This window comes from Sorex fumeus, unplaced genomic scaffold (assembly GCF_029834395.1).
Source record: "Sorex fumeus unplaced genomic scaffold, SorFum_2.1 ptg000030l, whole genome shotgun sequence".
Classification (NCBI taxonomy): domain Eukaryota; kingdom Metazoa; phylum Chordata; class Mammalia; order Eulipotyphla; family Soricidae; genus Sorex; species Sorex fumeus.
The window spans coordinates 25,680,697-25,700,349 of NW_026606087.1; the positions used below are offsets into that span (position 1 = coordinate 25,680,697).

Consider the following 19,653-nt stretch of genomic DNA (forward strand, 5'->3'; position numbering starts at 1 on the left):
CTGTTTACTTTTTTGGTAAACTTTGCCCCAAGTTTTTGGGGACACAGCGGCAATTTTGGGGTATCTGTAAGTCTGAAGGTGCCATCAGGCTGCTGATGCACTAGCCTCACAGGTACAGATTGAGCTGCTGGCAGCACCATAACCCCCTGGCATTATTTTTAAACAACTTTGTTATTTTATCATGATCGTCTGTACAATTATTTTGTTTTATACTTTGGAATTATGTTATTCATAATATAATGATTTTATTATTTTAAATTAAATTATTTTATAACCATAAATAAAATTATATAAACATAAATAGAAATTTGATTTTTCTATATAATTACAACATATTTTTATATTTTTAAATATTAATAATTTTTTTGTTTACATATGGTACAATTACGGGTTTTGGTTGTTTTTGGATCACACACAGTGATTCTCAGGGGTTACTAAGGCTGGCTTTGTGTGATGAGGTCACTGCTGTCAGTGCTCAGGGGACTACAAGAGATATGGTTGATGACACTGGAGTTGGCCACATGCACAGAAAGTGCCTTACCCACTACCCTGTTTTTCTGTCCCCAGGGTGAAATGTTTAAAGATTATTTTTATTAAAAGTATATTAATAGTACTTATTAGAATTTTAGGCAAGGAATATGGCCAGAATTATTTTTCCTTTTAGAATTTTTATTACTATTTGTGCAATTTTTCTATATTTCTGCATGCATATTTAAAATGAAGTGATAAATTATTAAAAACTTTAATTGATGCATATAAATTGAAAATATACTATATTATTACTAATTTCTTCACATCTAATTTACTGTATTTATGTATTTTTATATTAATTTATTTTGCATTTAACATTCACTAATATATTTGAAACTGTTATTCAACGCACAATTCGAAACTGTGAACTAGTATTTTCAGTTCTAATGTTGACGTTGTAATTATAAAATGATCTTAATAATCTCAAAAATGTTTTCTGTAATTGCAGGACGGATAACATACAATTGTACAAGCATTTTTTGCAAGTGTTCTCTTCAAGGTTATCTTCAGTTTTTTATTTTTTTGTTTGTTTTGTTTTCTTTTTTTTTTCAGTCTGATGAGTAATATGCCAAGTGCGTAACATAAGGCAGGCAAATGCCACAAAAACATGTGAATGTTCAATGACATGCTTATGAGCCAGAAATGAATCTGAATTTGCTTTTGATTGTAACAATCCAGATAGGCTTGAACTTTAGTCTCATTATGAATTTAGTGATGCAGAAAAACTTTTCATCTGGCTGTAGGATATTTGTGTTCTTTTTCAGAGAAATATTTTTAAGTTCCCTCCAAAATTTCCAGTTGTGTTATAAATATTACTGTTGTACTGTATTTATTTTGCTCTTGAGTTGTAATTCGACAATCAAATCAAAAGAAAGCATGAGTATGCAGAACTGATTTAAAAATGCTGTACCTGAAAAGGAGTTAATAGCTTTCATTCTTGTCAAATTTTTCTTCACCTCCACGCATCATTGGAGATATTCATTGGCATTTTAATGGATGAGAAATACAGGCGATATTAAATATTATTTTGAGTTTAAACTCTTGAGATAAATTTTAATGTCACTGTTTTCTCCTATTTCTAGTTGTTACCAGTTCTGTATCTCTGTACTTCTAAACATGTCACAATATGGTAACTTTCTCTACCTCTTTCCTACAACTGTATTCCTAAATCTAATTTTGATTGTATTTTCTTTTTTTATGAAATCCATCAGCTTCCTTTTTATGTTATAGTCTAAAGGTTTCCCTTTGCTGAATGGGGCTCAAACACACCACCTACTTCATGTTCAAATGTAGAGAATACCCAAACTGCAGGATACTCTTCTATTTAGATGAGCTTATGGGGTATATCTTTCTTCGAACACTCTTGAACTTATTCGCCAACGTGGCATGGCACGTGCCTCAGGCAACCACAAGCAAACGTCCGAACTGGCAAAACAGTGCAGAAAAGCCATCAAGGATGACCTCAAAAACAGGAGAGCAGCAATACTGGTAGATGCAGCAGAAGCTGGGAAAAACATTCGTAATGCCCGCCTGTCCTTCACCAACTACAAAACCAAGATGACTGCCCTCCGACATCATGATGGATCTATCACATCTTCCAGAAGGGCAATGGAGAAGATTATTCATGACTTCTACTCAGATCTCTTTAATAGCCACATCCACTTGCCCACATACCACATACCACATGATGGATATGTCGTTCCCAATGTTCTCCCTTCCGAAATCCAACATGCCATCTCGTCGGTAAAGAAACAAAGAGCACCTGGCCCAGACAAGATCAGACCTGAACACCTGAAGAACTTACCATCAGTACTCATCAATACATTGGCTCGACTCTTCACATGCTACCTGTCTGAATGCAAAGTTCCATCCCAATGGAAAACCAGCAAGACTGTACTACTATACAAAAAAGGAGACATCCACGACATTGGCAACTATCGCCCAATCTGCCTATTGTCTGTCATCTACAAACTATTCACTCGAGTCATCCTGAATAGGATTAGCAGAACACTAGATGAAGGACAACCATGTGAACAAGCTGGATTCCGAAAAGGATTCAGTACCATCGACCATATCCACACAGTAACCAAGCTCATTGAGGTATCTCGGGAGTTCAAGATGCCACTCTGTCTAACGTTCATTGATTTAAAGAAGGCCTTTGATTCTGTTGAGACGGAAGCGGTCATAGAAGCCCTAGCTAATCAGGGCGTACAAACTCAATACATCAGGATCCTTCGTGAGCTCTATTGCGGATTCACTACCAAGATCTCACCATTCTACAAAGAAGTAATCATCCATATCAAGAGAGGGGTTCGGCAGGGTGATACCATTTCACCAAAACTCTTCAGTGCCACCCTCGAGAACATCATGTGACGACTGGAATGGGAAAACATGGGAGTGAAGATAGATGGTCGGCAACTACACCACCTCCGCTTTGCTGATGACATCGTTCTAATAACACCAAACATCAACCAAGCGGCACAAATGCTGAACGACTTTGACCGTGAATGTGGAAAGGTCGGACTACAGCTGAATCTTGAGAAGACAATGTTTATGAGAAACAGCCTTGTTCCTGACACTCCATTCGCTCTCAACGGAACCACCATCTCCGAATGCAACAGTTATATATACCTAGGTCGAGAAATCAACATGATGAATGACCTGGCACCTGAGTTGCGCAGGAGGAAGAGAGCGGCTTGGAATGCCTTCAAGAACATTGAAGAAATAACTAAAAGGACAAAGAACCTCCAGCTTCGAGCACATCTCTTTGATTCCACTATTCTTCCTGCATTAACATATGCCTCAGAGACCTGGACCCTACGAAAACAGGATGAGAACACTATTCGGGTCTCTCAAAGAGGAATCGAAAGAACTATGCTTGGAATATCACGATTCACTCAAATGAGAGATAGAATCCGGAGTTCTGATCTTCGTCAACGCTCAAGAATCAGGGACGCTGTCTCATTTGCCAAGACATCAAAAATCAGATGGGCTGGACACGTAATGAGGTTTACAGACAACCGCTGGACTAGAGCCATTACTGATTGGATTCCACGAGACATCAAAAGATCACGTGGACGCCCACCTATAAGGTGGTCAGACTTCTTCGTCAAGACCCTAAATGATCGGTTTGAGGCTCTACATGTTCCTAAAACGAACAGATACCATTGGGCTACGCTAGCACGCAACCGGGATGAATGGAGACGTTACTGGCACCCGCTCGAATAAATCGATGAATAACGGGGATTAAGTGATTAAGTGATAAGTGATTATGGGGTATATGTAACTTACTTTAAATGGTGGATGGAAATAAAAATCAAGTACCAATTTGGATTTATGTGTGATCATGAGGGAGTAAATGAGATACTGTCTTAGAGAAAGTCTAGTACTAAGATTGGATTATCAGTTTATGGATTTAAAGAAAACAAATTTGTTCTGAACAATATATTTTCAAAATCAGTTCTATTGAGTTCTTAATATTGGTGCCACATTATTAAGAATTATAGATTCTCTATGGTAGAAACCTGTTTCAATGCCCTCAAAAGAAATCCATATATAGGATATTGTTGTATATTAACCCTAAGTGTTTTAAGCTTCATCAGTGAATTGTCCCCTTGTTCCCTCAAGAGAAATTTACAGTGTTCTTATGAGCACCCCTAATTCTCTGATTTTATCTTTAACTTTTCCTTTCTGTTTTACCTCTCATTGTAACAATTTTCTAAGTCTGAGTTGGTTAGTTATAAGTCAAACCTTCTGATAACTCTTGACTTTCTAGTAAATTACTCGCTTTTCTATTTTCTATAATATTTTCATATTTAACTATAGATCAATGTTCTTTGCTTAAACAAAGAGATACTATTAATGCTTTGCTCATAATATTTGGAAGTTTATTGACTCTGAAATATATCTACTCCTGGGTATCATTTGTAATTACTTAACTCAGGCTTTGGTTGCCATAGTTCCTAATACCCCAATACGTGGACTCCTCATAGTGGGACTGGTATGGACCCGGACCAAGTGCTGAAGCTACTCCAGCATGAAAATGAGATAGTGTAGAAAACATAAAGACATGATCTTGATGCAAGCTGTTATGACTTAAGAGACAGGACCCCCAAGGAGAAGGAAAAAACTGAACTAGCCTGAGTACTTAGTCTGGGATTTATGGTAAAAGCCTTGCTTGTCCTTGGAGCTCAGAGAATGACATTTTGGAATCTATTTTGCTTACTGTGTAATCCAAATAACTTCAAATATTTATAAATAGTAAACTGAAGTGTTTAATATTTACTAGTAGCTAGGGGAAGAGAAAAGCAATAAAATGCTTGTTGCCCCTGGGCAAACCTCTCTGCACAGTCCCTGGGAGACAGAGTGTCTCCTTAAATTAATCCTCCCAAGAGAATTGCCTCCATATAAATGCTTTACTTCTATAATTGTTCAATCACAACTATGTGTTGTTCTATAACTCAAACCCCTTCCATTGTTCTTTAAGTATGGTAGCAGCGCTGCATTAAATGGATCATTTTTACTATATATCCGTGAATTCCCCATCTCTTTGTTCCTCAACTGGGCAGGTGGTTCTTAGCCACTGAATGCACCCATTCTTGAACTCACAGGATACCACTTTTGCAATGTGAGTGAATGCACCAGGTATTTCCAAATTTATCATAAAATTCAAGTTCTTGTCACTTGTAATCACTTTTCATCCCATTGATCATCAATTTGCTCGAGCAGTCACCAGTAATGTCTCCATTGAACCCGTCACATGCTTTTTTAGCCTAATGGCTCACTCCAGGAAGATGAAGAGCATCAGACCGTTTGTTCAGGGTCTTGATGAAGAAGTCCGACCATCTCATAGGTGGGTGACCAGGTGTTCTTTTGGCGTTCCCTGGAATCCAGTCCGTAATGGCTCTAGCCCAGCAGTCATCTCCAAATCACATTATGTGTCCAGTCCATCTGATTTTCGACACTTTGGCAAATGAGGCAGGGTCCCTGATCTTCAATTTTCAATGGAGGTCGTAACTCCGGATTCCTTTTTTCACTTGAGTGAAGCGTGATACTCTCAGCATAGCTCTTTTCATTCCTCTTTGGGTGATCCGAAGAGTGTTCTCATACTGTTTTCGTACGTCCCAGGTCTCTGAGGCATATGTTAGTGCAGGGTGAACTGTGGAGTTGAAAAGATGTGCCCTGAGCCAGAGGGTCTTTGTCCTCTTAACAACTCCTTCAATGCTCTTGAAGGCATTCCACACTGCTCTCTTCCTTCTGCACAGTTCTGGCGCCAAGTCATTCCTCATGTTGAGTTTTCGACCCAGGTACAGACAGCTGCTGCATTCAGAGATGTCCGTTCCATTGATAACAAATGGAACGTCAGGGACTGGTTCGTTTTTCATGAACATTGTCTTGGTGAAATTCAGTTGCAGTCATCCCTTTCCACACTCACGGTTGAAGTCAACCAGCATTTGTGCAGCTTGGCTAATGTTTGGTGTAATTAGAATGATGTAATCAGCAAAGTGGAGTTGGTGTAGTTGCCAACCATCTATCTTCACTCCCAATTCTTCCCATTCCAGTCATTGCATGACATTCTCGAGTGTGGCGTTGAAGAGTTTCGGTGAAATGATATTGCCCTGCCAAACCCCTTCTTTACGTCGATGATCACTTTCTTGTAGAATGGTGAGATCTTTGTGGTGAATCCGTAATAGAGCTCGAGGAGAATCCTGTTGTACTGAATAAGTTGATGTTGGGTGTCACAAAGATTTAATTTGTAAAAAATATACTATCTAAAATACATAATAAAGCTTAATAAAACAAGCAATAACTATTGGTAGAAAAATGCTAATTTTCTTCTACTCTGATGCACTTACTTGTTTTGGCATGATGAAAAGTGATTCAATAATCTAAGTTTAAGAGGATTTGCTTCCCAGTGGACATTAAGTCCTAATGCTTGATAGAATTACCCAATCACTTAATTTTGGCCTGGAATTAACTTTCTGGTAATTTCTACCTTCTTCTCAGCTCCAGATTCCCTCAAACTTTGAAATGATTCAAAGACAATGAAGAGGTGTTTTATTTATAGAAGAATGTATTTTCTATTTATTTTATTTGTATAAAATTTTTTCTATCCTTTTTGTTTCATAATGACTATCCATTTATGGTGGGTCATTTATTTTAGCTTGTATGTGTATGTGTTTAGATTTATTTTGATAATTGAATATGAATGAATTATGAGAGAAAACATGAGTTAATTAATATACCTAAATCCTGAAATTAGCTTACTTGTTGTCTATGAGAAATGGAAGATGAGCATATTTATTCTGTATTTAAGCTGAATTTTATCTTCGTTATTGATTCATTTAGTTTCAGTGCTTCAGATTTCTCCTGTGATTTTTCTATTTAGTATAAATTTTCACTACTCACTGTTGTACTACTTCCTCAGTTTAACTTGGGTCTGTATATCTATGCCATAGAAAAGAGTGCTTGGTCCTAGGACTTCACCATTGGCAGCCATCTTTTGTACAGTGCTCAATCAAGGTCTTAAGAAGAAAGACTTTGGAGAGGAGTTCAAATTTTACTGCTTTTGCCTTTCAAATTAATAATATGTGTTTTTACCTTAGAGGTAGGGTTCTTTCACCATCTTTGCCTATTCTCTGCTAACAGAACCAGAAGAAGATTCAGGTAACAAGTTATTGATCCTAATTTAAAACAAAGATCTCTATCTTCTCAGTTCAAAGCCTTATGAAGAATACCTTTATGGTGTTTACTCAGATGTAGATGGTCAACGTTTGTGTGTGTGTGTGTGTGTGTGTGTGTGTGTGTGTGTGTGTGTGTATTCCTGACTATAAATACATTTCTTTCTCTTTTTCTTTTGAAGAAAGTTGGGTTTATTATTACACTTATTTGGAATGGTGTGAGGGGAGAGAAGAAGTAGATGTTTAAAATAGAATGCAAGTCTTCTTCAGAGAGAAAATAAGCAAGCAAAGAAAGAGACAAGCAAGCCAGGTTCGTGTTTAAGAGAGAACATGAAGAGCAAACCTCCACATACATTGGTACTGCTTTCCCTGTGTCATTCTCCCAAACTTTGATATATTTTTTTTTGTTTTTGTTTTTGGGCCATACTCAGATATGCTCAGCAGTTATTCTGGAATTACTTATGGCAGTGCACAAGGGACCATATGGGGTGGTTGGGATTGAATCTGTTTGGCCATATGCAGGGCAAACACCCTAGGCCTCCTGTGTTACCTTTTTAGTCCCAGATTCCCTTAAACTTTGAAATGATTGTTGTAACAGTGGCAGTGAAGAGATGTCTCATTTATAATCATCTGCCCAAATTTTCCTCATGGAGGTGGTACAGATTTCTATTGTTGGGTGCTAGGCATTCCAAATCATCACCTCAGTCACACTTGCCTTTTAAGAATTGGCTGAAATCTTAATTAATTTTTTTCTTATTTATTTCATGCTGCTTATCATAGCCTCTTATTACTTTGTCAAGGAAGAATCAGTTCATGTGCGCCACTCTCTATTTGAGGTGATTAATATATATACATATACAGATGTAACTAGATTACTTTAGTATATAATGTAATTAGATTACTTTAATTAGATAGAATATTAGTAATAAGTATAAAGGTAAAGGTAAAGGCCCTCCCGTTGTTCATCGATTTGCTCGAGCGGGCCCAGTAACGTCTCCCTTGTGAGACTTCTTGTTACTGTGTTTGGCATATCGAATACGTCACAGGGAGCTTGCCAGGCTTTGCCGTGCGGGGGAGATACTCTCGGTAGCTTGCCGGGCACTCCGAGAGGGGCGGAGGAATCAAACTCGGGTCGGCCATGTTGGCTGCGTGCAAGGCAAACGCCCTACCGCTGTGCTATCACTCCAGTAATAAGTAAATAAATATATATATATATTAATATATAGGGAGGTATAACTTAAACAATCACAAGATATTTGTGATTTTACAATTAGTAACATGTCACTGGTAGCTTGCCAGGCTTTGCCATGTGGCCGAAGTAGCTTGCTGGGCTCTCCAAGAGGGCTGGAGAGGGCTGGAAGAATCGAACCTGAGTTGGCTCTGTGCAAGACAAATGCCCTACCGCTGTGCTATTGCTCCAGCCCCGTGATGTATTCGATATGCCAAACAGAGTAACAACAAGTCTCACGATGGAGACAGTACTGGTGCCCGCTCGAGAAAATCGATGAACAATGGGAGGACAGTGCCACAGTGCCACAATTAGTAATTGACTTATTTTAATATAAAGGGAGTGGAATTGTTTATTACAAATTTTTACTAAACTAAGGTTAACTCTCTTGAGAATCTTAATACTTTTTATAATTCAAGTATAGTTTACAGTAAAAAAAATAATAACAAGAGAGTGTGATTTGTTACTGCTCACATATCATTTTCTATAAGAAAATATCTCAATTTGAAGATCCAAATCCAAATTTGGATGCTGTTTTTGAATATAACTTACCTAATGATATGACTTTTCCCCCAAGTGATTTGCCTATATGTGTAAGAGATATTTCATGTCCTTTAAATTCATAATTAAAATAAGATTATGGTATAATTCCAATAGAAACTAGGTTTTAACGCCTTGTTTTCCACCAGGCTTTTTAGTGTTACATAGGGAAAAGATTTGTGTAATAGGCAACCAGTAAAAGATTTTTTTTTAAATCTTTTTTCTGCTTCTGCGTGATAGCACAGTGGATAGGACATTTACTGTGTTTGCAGTCAACCCGTTTAATCCCTGGCATCCCAAATGGTGCCCAGAGCTCACAGGAGACATTCCTGAGTGCAAAGCCAGGAGTCGGCCTGAGAACCACTGAGTGTGGTGCAAAAGTAAAAGAAGGAAAAAAATTATATTTTTGATCAGTGTGTTTGAATTTTTTCAAAGAACATTTCCTTAAAATTGAACATATGATAGTGTATTACTTACATACTCATGTTCTCTAAGTGATTTTCTGAACCATATTTATGTACAATATATAACAAAATCAGGTTAAAACTGTCGGTGTTATAAAGTCAGAAAATTATTTTACTTTTTCTTGAATCGATACTTTAATAAATATTGACTAGAAAAGATAAAATAATAACTAATCTGATTACTAATCTAAAATTATTATTTTTATCCACAGCTTCATATTCAATAGGTAATATTCAACTTGTATAATAATATAAAACTTATTCTGTCTACATTTGGGAATATTTATTTTTATTCTCTAAAGAATAAGCTTCTCTATAGACTTAATATAATCTGTAAAGCAGTTCCTGCTGTAGATTTACCAAATTAAAATATTTGTTTCCAGTATATCTCTTCTTTAGATACAGGATTTCTTCTATTCAATTTTTTCCTTTGTTAGTTTAGACTTAATTTTTTACTATCTCGGTTTATTAAATTAGAAGTTTCAAATTAAGATAAGCTTATCTTCCTTAGGATTATTTCAATATAAAGGAAGTGGAATTTTTATTTTTTTCTTTGTATTAGTATGGAGGGCTGGAGCGATAGCACAGTGGGTACGGCGTTTACCTTGCACGCAGCCAACATGGCCGACCCGAGTTCGATTCCTCCGCCCCTCTCGGAGAGCCCGGCAAGCTACCGAGAGGATCTCGCCCGCACGGCAGAGCCTGGCAAGCTCCCCGTGATGTATTCGATATGCCAGACACAGTAACAACAAGTCTCACGATGGAGATGTTACTGGGCCCACTCGAGCAAATCGATGAACTACAGGAGGACCATGACCATTAGTATAGAAGGGTTTCTTATGGTTAATTATTAGAGAAAGAATACATAAACATTGTGAAGAATTAGAATAAATAAAGAACAAGAAATACATTTAGTAAAAACTAATATAGGATGGGTATTTTTTTAAGTACAAAATAACTAGTTCAGAATATTGCTGAAAGTCACTAACACAATATCTTGTGCTTTTATATTGTATGCATCACCAATGAGAATGTTCACTAAATAGATGCCAATAAAGAGGCAAAACACTGGTGAGGGGTGTTGGCATTATGTGTACAGCAATCCATCATTAACAGTATTAAAAATTCCAGTGTCTCGATAATTTTTAAAAAGTTTAAAATATAAATAAAAAGGCAGGATACAAAAATCATGCAGTTTTTTTATTAACAAAACATTTATTTTTAAAATGTAGTGTGTAACAGCACCAAAAGGAGAGAGAGATCATAAGGGATTGCACTGCCACAGAGGCAGAGTGGGGTGGGGGCATGAGGGGGTGGGAGGGATACTGGGATCAGTGGTGGTGGAGAATGGGCACTGGTGGAGGGATGGGTACTCAATCATTGTATAACTGAAACCCAAGCACAAAAATGTGTAAGTCTACAACTGTACCTCATGGTGTTTCACTAATAAAAATTTAAAAAAAATTTAAAAATTAAAAAAATTGTAGTGTGTAAAAGCAAAGAAAAATTTCAGTTTTACCTATACTATGTAAAGAAATTGGGAGCTGACACTCTACTCTTAAAACAATACAAATAGAACAAACTGAAAATCATTTTTTTTGATGAACCCATCTTAAACACTGAGATTGCAGGAAAAGGACTGCACTGACCCCTGGGAAAGTGGCTAGATACATGCTCTTCTGAACTCAAGTCTTAAAGGATTCCGAAAGTTTCATACCCTTTATATACAGGAATCCCACAAGTTATTAAAAATAAAAATCCCTCCTGGGTTTGGTGAGAAAAGGGAAAAAATGACTCTATAAATTAGCTCCACGAAAGGTTTATTTTTAAGGGGGAAATGTTTTATCCAAAGCTATTTTTTACATTCCTATCATGTCTCAGAAACTTGGCTCACCTACAAAAGAAAACAGAAATTGAAAAGCACATGTGTGGGTCACAGTCCTGATCCAGACGACAACTAGAAGAACAAAATTACTTCATTTATATTTTAATATCATATGAAAAAAGGTAGTTTATTAGCAGTCAATTATCTTTGAATGCAATATGCAGAATGCAGAATTCAAATCGGGAATATATTTTTAGGAAAACCTAATAAGTGCAAAGAAGATAAAGATAATATTAAAGGAAAATGAGACAGTAGTTACCTGGGATTTTAAAAATTAATAAAATTTTACTTATTTCCTGATTAACATGCAACGGAGGCAGGACCTACTGTATTCAATAAAACTGTGTTGTGCTACAAAATGTTATAAAATATACTAAAGTCAAGAAAAACATATCTTGAAGGAAACAAAGGACCACTCAGAAATTTATGCATTTTAAATACTGTATGAAATTAAACAATCAGTTAAAGTCACACTGTAAAAAGAATCAGTGAAGTTGCCAGGAGTGATAATATAGCTGACAAGTCTCTTAACTTGGGGGCATTTCACCTGGGTTTGATCCTGCGCACTCCATATGGCCCCCTTAAGCACCACCTGGAGTAATTCCTGTGTACAGATCCAGGAGCGAGCCCCGAGCACAACTGGGTCTTCTTCCCAAAATTCTAGAATCAGAGAGACACATACCATACAAATTGAAAGCAGGGAAAGAAATCAAAGATATTAAAAATGAGGACTATTTTTTTTTATGAAATACCAATAGAAAACACTGTAGAACAGAGTGCTTAAATTATACCAATGGAAATTTTGCAACTTAATTAGAAAGATATTAAAATAGAATTAACAAAAATACATCACCCATGGAGCTGGAGCAATATAGCACAGCAGGTAGGGCGTTTGCCTTGCAAGCGGTCAACATGACTGACCCAAGTTAGATTCGTCCGTCCCTCTCAGAGAGCCCAGCAAGCTACTGAGAGTATCTCGCCCTCATGGCAAAGCCTGGCAACCTACCCGTGACGTATTCAATACGCCAAACACAGTAACAAGTCTCACAATGTTACTGGGCCTGCTCGAGCAAATTAATCAACAACAGGAGGACCCAGACACCCAGCCCAGCTACATCAACCATGATTTATTGATCGCTTTTAAAGTTCTAAAGAGAAAATTAGGATATGTCATATTAATTAAGTCAATAATTTAAACCAATAGTGCCCAACAACTTTCTCAAAATATGACAGATACCAGAGCTTTTATCTAACTATCTTAGATGAGCATAAAAAGGATAAATAAAAATCCATATCTACAAAGTTGAATTCAAAGCAGTAAAAAAGGTAATAACTTGCATTTTGGTTGTTGAAATGACATGCCAGGTACTTTTTTGGGCAGAACTGTGCAGGGGCAGGAATAGAAACCAAATGCACACACAAACAAGACTTGTATTCTTCCACTTGAATCATATTTTGAACTCCAGCAAAATATTCTTCAGAAGAAAATATGCTGTGAGAGTTGATCTGTCTAGGACAGGAATAAAAATCCTAATGAATTGTACAACAGAAAAAATATACAATTATCAAACCGGTAGAATTATATATAGGCGGGGCACACCTGGTAATGCTGAGTTTATGCCTGGTTTTGCATGCAGAAAATTCCTGGTGGTGCTCAGGGAACTATATGGGATGCTGGAAATCAAATCCCATGTCTGCTGCATGCATGCATGACAAGCACCATACTCACTGTACTATCTCTTGGCCCCCTCAAAATTATTTTAACTTTGGGGCTGGAGTGATAGCACAGTGGTATGGCATTTGTCTCGTATGCGGCTGACCCAGGTTCGATTCCCAGCATTCCAAATGGTCCCCCGAGGACCGCCAGAAGTAATTCCTGAGTGCATGAGCCAGGAGTAACCGCTGTGAATCACTTGGTGTGACTTTTCCCAAAAAAGCAAAAAAAAAATTATTTTAATTTAAAAAATGCATCAATCTTGGGATAGAGAACAGATAGTACCACAAGCAAAGCATAGACTTCAACCCTCTGAGCTCTCTTTCTAGTTCTATTCTCTTATTCTTTGTTACTCAGTGTATATTTTGTATGGTAAGTAATAAACAAGCAATCTATTTAGTAGTTGAAGAGTGAATTCAAAAAATATGTAACAGCAATTTCACAGTGGTTGGATAAAAGAATCACACATATTAGGTTATAAGCTATCTACATTATTGCCACTACATTACATATGGGTACTTCTGACATTGTGAGTTTATTTTGAATTGATAGCATTTTTTTGCCGCAATTAATAAGAATAAGTATAAACAGTAGACTAAGAGGTAAAATAAAGTAAGTTTTTAAAATACATTGCACTAAAACCAGCAAATTCAATTAAAGGTGATATAAAAACTTGTAAAATAGGGACTGGAGTGATAGCACAGTGGGTAGGGTGTTTGCCTTGCATGCAGCCAACCCGGGTTCGATTCCCAGCATCTCATATCCCTGAGCACCGCCAGGAGTGATTTCTGAGTGCAGAGCCAGGAGTAATCCCTGTGCATCACCAGGTGCGACCCAAAAAGAAAAAAAAAACTTGCAAAATAAACAAGAGAAAGAATCCTTTTCTGGTTCATAAGCAGGATGATTGGGCTTTCATGTTTGACATGTACATCCTTTAAATCTTGTTATGCACTTGGCATATTACCCATCTGACATGAAAAGGAAAAAGAAAAAAACAAATAAGAAACACTTGTGATAAATAGAACATGATAGTAATGTGGCTGCACTAAGACTAATTTTGATATGATAGAGAATTGGGCGAAAAATAGTGATTGCGTTTAAGATCACGCTCATTTTACTGATAATAAACTATAGACAGCTAATGTGTAGTTTAAGGAACATAATCAATAATATTTGACTATAATTATGCCATCTGGTGTCATTGCACTGGCAATATTACTATACATAGTAAATGAACAAGCACTGACACCATACACTTGCACAATAGTATATCCAATTTTACTCAATAAAATGCAACAAAGCGAGTTCATCCAGCTCGGTTATCACTCATGTTGAGAAGAGTGAAACAAAACTTAACAAAGAACAGTTAAAAAAACTTCATGACTCCTAAACCTTCTCTTCAAGAAGCACTAAAATGTATTCTAAAAAGGCAGATATGTGACAGGAGAAATAGCATGGGGTTAAAGTTATTACCTCACATGTGGTTGACCCAGGTTTCATCCTAAAAACTGCATAGTACCCCAGCAAATTTGTTTGTATCCCTGGTTTTCCCTGAGCTAGAGGATAACCTAAAAATGCCCAGCACCATAGAACTTCAACAGCACCAAAACTTCCGTTGGTTTGATTGTCTAAATATCAATTCACAGTCTCTGGAACCCTGAGTACAGTTGGGATGACCTCTCAAATAATAAATAAGGATATATAAAATGCATTAATAAACATCTAACAAAAGCATATATACAATTGGCAGTATAAATGGAAAGAAGTCCTTGAGGTAGTATTTGGTGTTGCCAATTAATATACCCAATATACCTATATTGGAATCGTCAAGATCCAAAACAGTGAGGATGTAGAACAGCAGGAATTTTCATTTATTATTGGTTGGAAAGGAATATGATACAGCTACTTCATTAAGTAGTTTGGCAATTTTTTGTGAGCTTAAATTTACTCTTACCCTACTATTTAGTAATCATGTTCCTAAGTACAAATATATTAAAAGCTATATCTATAGCACAGCGGTAGGGCGTTTGCCTTGCACACAGCCAACATGGCCGACCCGAGTTCGATTCCTCTGCCCCTCTCGGAGAGCCCGGCAAGCTACCGAGAGTATCTCGCCCGCGCAGCAGAGCCTGGCAAGCCACCCGTGATATATTCGATATGCCAAACACAGTAACAACAAAATCTCCAATGGAGACATTACTGGGCCCGCTCGAGGAAATCTACGAACAACGGGAGGGCCTTTACTTTACTTTGCATAATATTTATAGTACAAAAAATCAAAAAATCATAATATTTATAGTACAGTAATAGTCATATTTTCTGAAGAGAAAATAAAGCCAAATGAACTTCACAGTGAATAAATTGACAAACGATGGAACATATATGCATTGAGATAATTAATGATATAACAAATCTTACAAAGGTATGGGAGAACCTTAATTTCTATTTCTAAATTAATAAAATAGTCTGGAAAAGCTATGAGTGTTATTGAATTCACACTGCCATTACTTTTCACTATCCATGAGTGTTAGAGCAAAACAGTTGACATAGCATATGGTTACTTCCTTGTTTTTTTTTTCAGCTAAAATGGTCTAGAAGCAAAGATATGCATCAACAATTAGCATGTAAAGCATTCAGGTATTTGTTTGTAATTTTAAACCATATTAGAAAAGATATTGAAAAAATTATAGAACTGTGCCAGGAAAGCTTAAGAAATCCTACACAGTATTTTGTAGTGGCAAAAATTTATGAAGTGATCACACACATGCACACGTATGCACAAATCACAAATCATCCTGTTATTCGTCGATTGCCTCGAGCAGGCCCCAGTATCGTCTCCTTCATCCTAGCCCTGAGATTATATTCAAGGCTCTTTAGGAGAATGAGACCCATCATTGTTACTGGTATTTGGCATATTTGGTGCGCCACGGGGAGTTTGCCAGACTCTGCCCTGTGGGCAGGCTACATTCGGTAGCGTGCCAGTTTGTCCAAAGTAGGAGTGAGATAATAAGATGTAATAATAAGATAAACAATAATCAGAGTATGTCAAAGACTAAGTTGATGAAAGAAGAAATATTGCTGACCAACTCTGAAAGTCTTTTAGCAACAAATCAAATACATGGGCACCAAGTTAAAGATAAAAACCAAATGTGAATATGTTGCACAAGTAAAAATAGAAATGGAAGAAAAGAGCCAAATTCTCTATAAAAAATCCAGCCGATGTGCATACTCCTTCTTAAGGAAATAGATTACCATGCCCCACACTTTTAGTGTGGGATACATACGAATAGTTTTGAATGTATAGAAGATAAATAATAAATAATAACTTTACAGTGAAGGAGAAACTTAGAAAACACTGTCTTTTCTTGATATTAAGTTTATAATCAATGGCAATAATTCAAGTAGATAATGTATGCTCCTAATACAATAGACGAAAATAAAACTTGACTTTTTGATATTTTTTCCTAAAACAAGCAATCTCACACTTATCCTGGATAAGACTTCAGGCAAATCTCAATTGAGATATGTTCAGCACAATATCTGATAAGTACTCAGATTAGTTAGCGTAAACAAACACAGAATATTTTAGATATTTTCACAGAAAAAAGGACTCTAAGAATAAATTAAGTATAAATATATAACTCCTTGTATAGGACCTTCAAAGACCAAAAAGAAATTAGGTAAACTATGTAAATATTATCTGTAGACTTGTAAGTTTTAAGATGTCAACTTTTTTTTTAATTTTTCTTTTATTGAATCACTGTGAGAACAGTTGCAAAGCTTTTGGTTTTGAGTTTCAGTCGTACAATGATCATACCTTCACAGGTGCACATTTTTCACTACCAAAAACCCCAGTATACCCCACAACCATCCCCTACCCCTGCCTATGTGGCAGATAATTCAGACATTACTCTCTCTCCAGTCCCAACATTATTATTTGGAATTTTCCCCCAATAGACCTGCTGAAGAGCCAACACTAGACAATTTGTTTTCTATTGTTGGTTATGAATAGCATATGATGTCGCATGGCCGCAAGAGCAGCCACGTGATTTTAGAATTCTAAAATTTTAATAATTAGTTCTTGACAGATTTCTACCAAGAGTCACTAGGTTCTAAGATTCGTTTGTGTGTCTCTGGGATTATGGCAGTTAAAGAGTTTAATAAGTAGCCAATGGAGGGGGGAGGGGCAGGTGTTCCTGGGAAGCATCCAGAGTCCCATTGGGATTCGGGAGGAGAGAGACCAGCTCCTCCCCTATCCCACGAGGCCCAGCATGTGTTGTCAATGCTGGCCCATACCTGGATTTTCCAATGAGATCTGGAAGATGGCGCCCACCGGGATCTCCAGGGAACAGGCAGAGGGGCCAGCACCCATTCCCATCTGGAGTGGCCTCGTGAAGTAGCCTTAATGCAAAGTTCGGAGGCATTTCTGCCAAGAGCCTCTCGGTTCCGAGATTCTTTTGTGTGTCTCTCAGATGGCAACATTTCTGATGTTTATCAAATAAGGTCAGCTAATGTGAGATGGCAATAATAAGGGAAACTGGACATACCAAAATAAAATCCTCTAATATTTTTAAATGTTACTATGAAATTTAAACAGCTCTAAAAATTGAAGTAGCAAAAATAATAAAGTATTGGGCTGTATCTTAAAACAGAATAGCAGTATAATTGCAAAAAAACAGAATTGCAATATGAATAGCTATATAATCCAGCGGCAAAATCACTGAACTGTTTCAAAATACTCATGGGGTAAGTGCTATCATACAATAATTACACGAGGTAATGTTGAACATATTACATGGGATTTGGTTTCTCATCTCTAATATATGAGCTTCATAATAAAAGGATTCCTTTTGTTTCAAAACTGTGTATCTAATGTAAAGGCCCAATTCAATAAATCTTTATACATCTTGTTTTTATTTATTTCAAATGGATTTATATCAAAGGAAAAATCCCATTACATTTGTTTCATATACAGGGTTATTTCTGTATTTGTACCCAATATATAAATAATGCACAATGACAAGGTAATTTCAACCCAATTTTACTACTTCTGAAAGTAGTCATAAGAATTCAAACTCTAAAGATTGTTTCCAACCAGAGATGCTTTCCAAGTAATCTATAATTCCTTAACACTTTTAATCCCATTTAAAATTATTATTCTTATCAGCAGCTTTTCTATGAAATGCCCATAAAGTACAATAGCATATAACTGCTGTTGCTTTTGTTTGGTTCATGATACCTGGTGATGCTCAGTGTTTACTCAGCTGGCTCTGCATTCAGAAAGTACTCCCGGAAGTACCCCAGGAACTACATGGGATGCCTGGGATAAAACCCAGTAAATACCTTACCCACTGTACTATTGCTCCAGGCCTAAAATATTGTATTAAAAGCATAACTTTCTTTCCAAATTAGAGACTGTAGGAAATTATGCATGTATATATGCTTTTTTTTTGATTTTTGAACCATAGGCATCAGTGTTAAAGATCTATTCCTGAATATGTGCTCAGGAATCATTCCTGGTGGGGTTCTGAGGATCATATGTATGATGCTGGAGATCTAACCAGGTTGGATATGTGCACGACAAGCACATTACCCTCAATACTTTATTTTATACAACCATGCCTAATTTTAGTTTATAAAACAAAGTTGCCATTGCTTTATAAAATCAAAATTTAAGTGCAGAATGACTAATGGGTTAAGATTTAATGTACAACAAATAAGACAAAAAATTGGAACTAGGCTTAAGGCTTCTTACTCCAATTACCGAGAGTTAATTCTCGTTATTTCTCTTAGCACAGCAATCGACAGAAGATATGGATCAAAGCTTGCATGGTATGAATAATTAGTGGTCATTCTCCTACTTAAGATGATAAACTGTGAACAAAAAGATATCAATCCCAACCTAGAGAGAGAAAAAAGATAATCAACAAAAAATATAGCATACTTCTTGGCCCCCAAATTTATTTTATTAAAGCACTGTTCTTAATCACTTAATCACTTAACTTCCCGTTAGTCGTCGATTTGCTCGAGCGGGCGCCAGTAACGTCTCCATTTGTCCCTGTCGCATGCTAGTGTAGCCCAATGGCATCTCTTCGCTCCGGGAACATGGAGGGCCTCAAACCGATCGTTCATCACCTTGACAAAGAAGTCTGACCATCTGGTAGGTGGGCGGCCACGCGGTCTCTTGACATCCCGTGGAATCCAATCAGTAACAGCTCTAGTCCAACGGTCGTCTTTAAATCTCATTACGTGACCAGCCCATCTGATTTTCGACACCTTGGCAAATGAGACAGCGTCCCTGATCCTTGATCGTCGACGGATGTCAGAACTCCGGATTCGTTCTCTCATTTGAGTGAAACGTGATATTCCAAGCATAGCTCTTTCTATTCTTCTTTGGGAGACCTGAATGGCGTTCTCATCTTGTTTGCGTAGGGCCCAGGTCTCTGAGGCATATGTTAATGCAGGAAGAACAGTGGAATCAAAGAGATGTGCCCGGAGCCGGAGGTTCTTCGTCCTCTTAGCTATTTCTTCGACGTTCTTGAAGGCGTTCCAAGCTGCTCTCTTCCTCCTGCGCAGCTCGGGTGCCAGGTCATTTGTCATGTTGACCTCTC

General features: G+C 37.0%; 2 pseudogenes; one reads left to right on the top strand and one right to left on the bottom strand.

The window, feature by feature from the left end:
* Positions 1-1,081: 1,081 nt before the first annotated feature.
* LOC130025656 (uncharacterized) lies at positions 1,082-1,179 on the bottom strand (annotated as a pseudogene).
* Positions 1,180-13,918: 12,739 nt separating this feature from the next.
* LOC130025652 (uncharacterized) lies at positions 13,919-14,016 on the top strand (annotated as a pseudogene).
* The last annotated feature ends 5,637 nt before the right edge of the window (positions 14,017-19,653 follow it).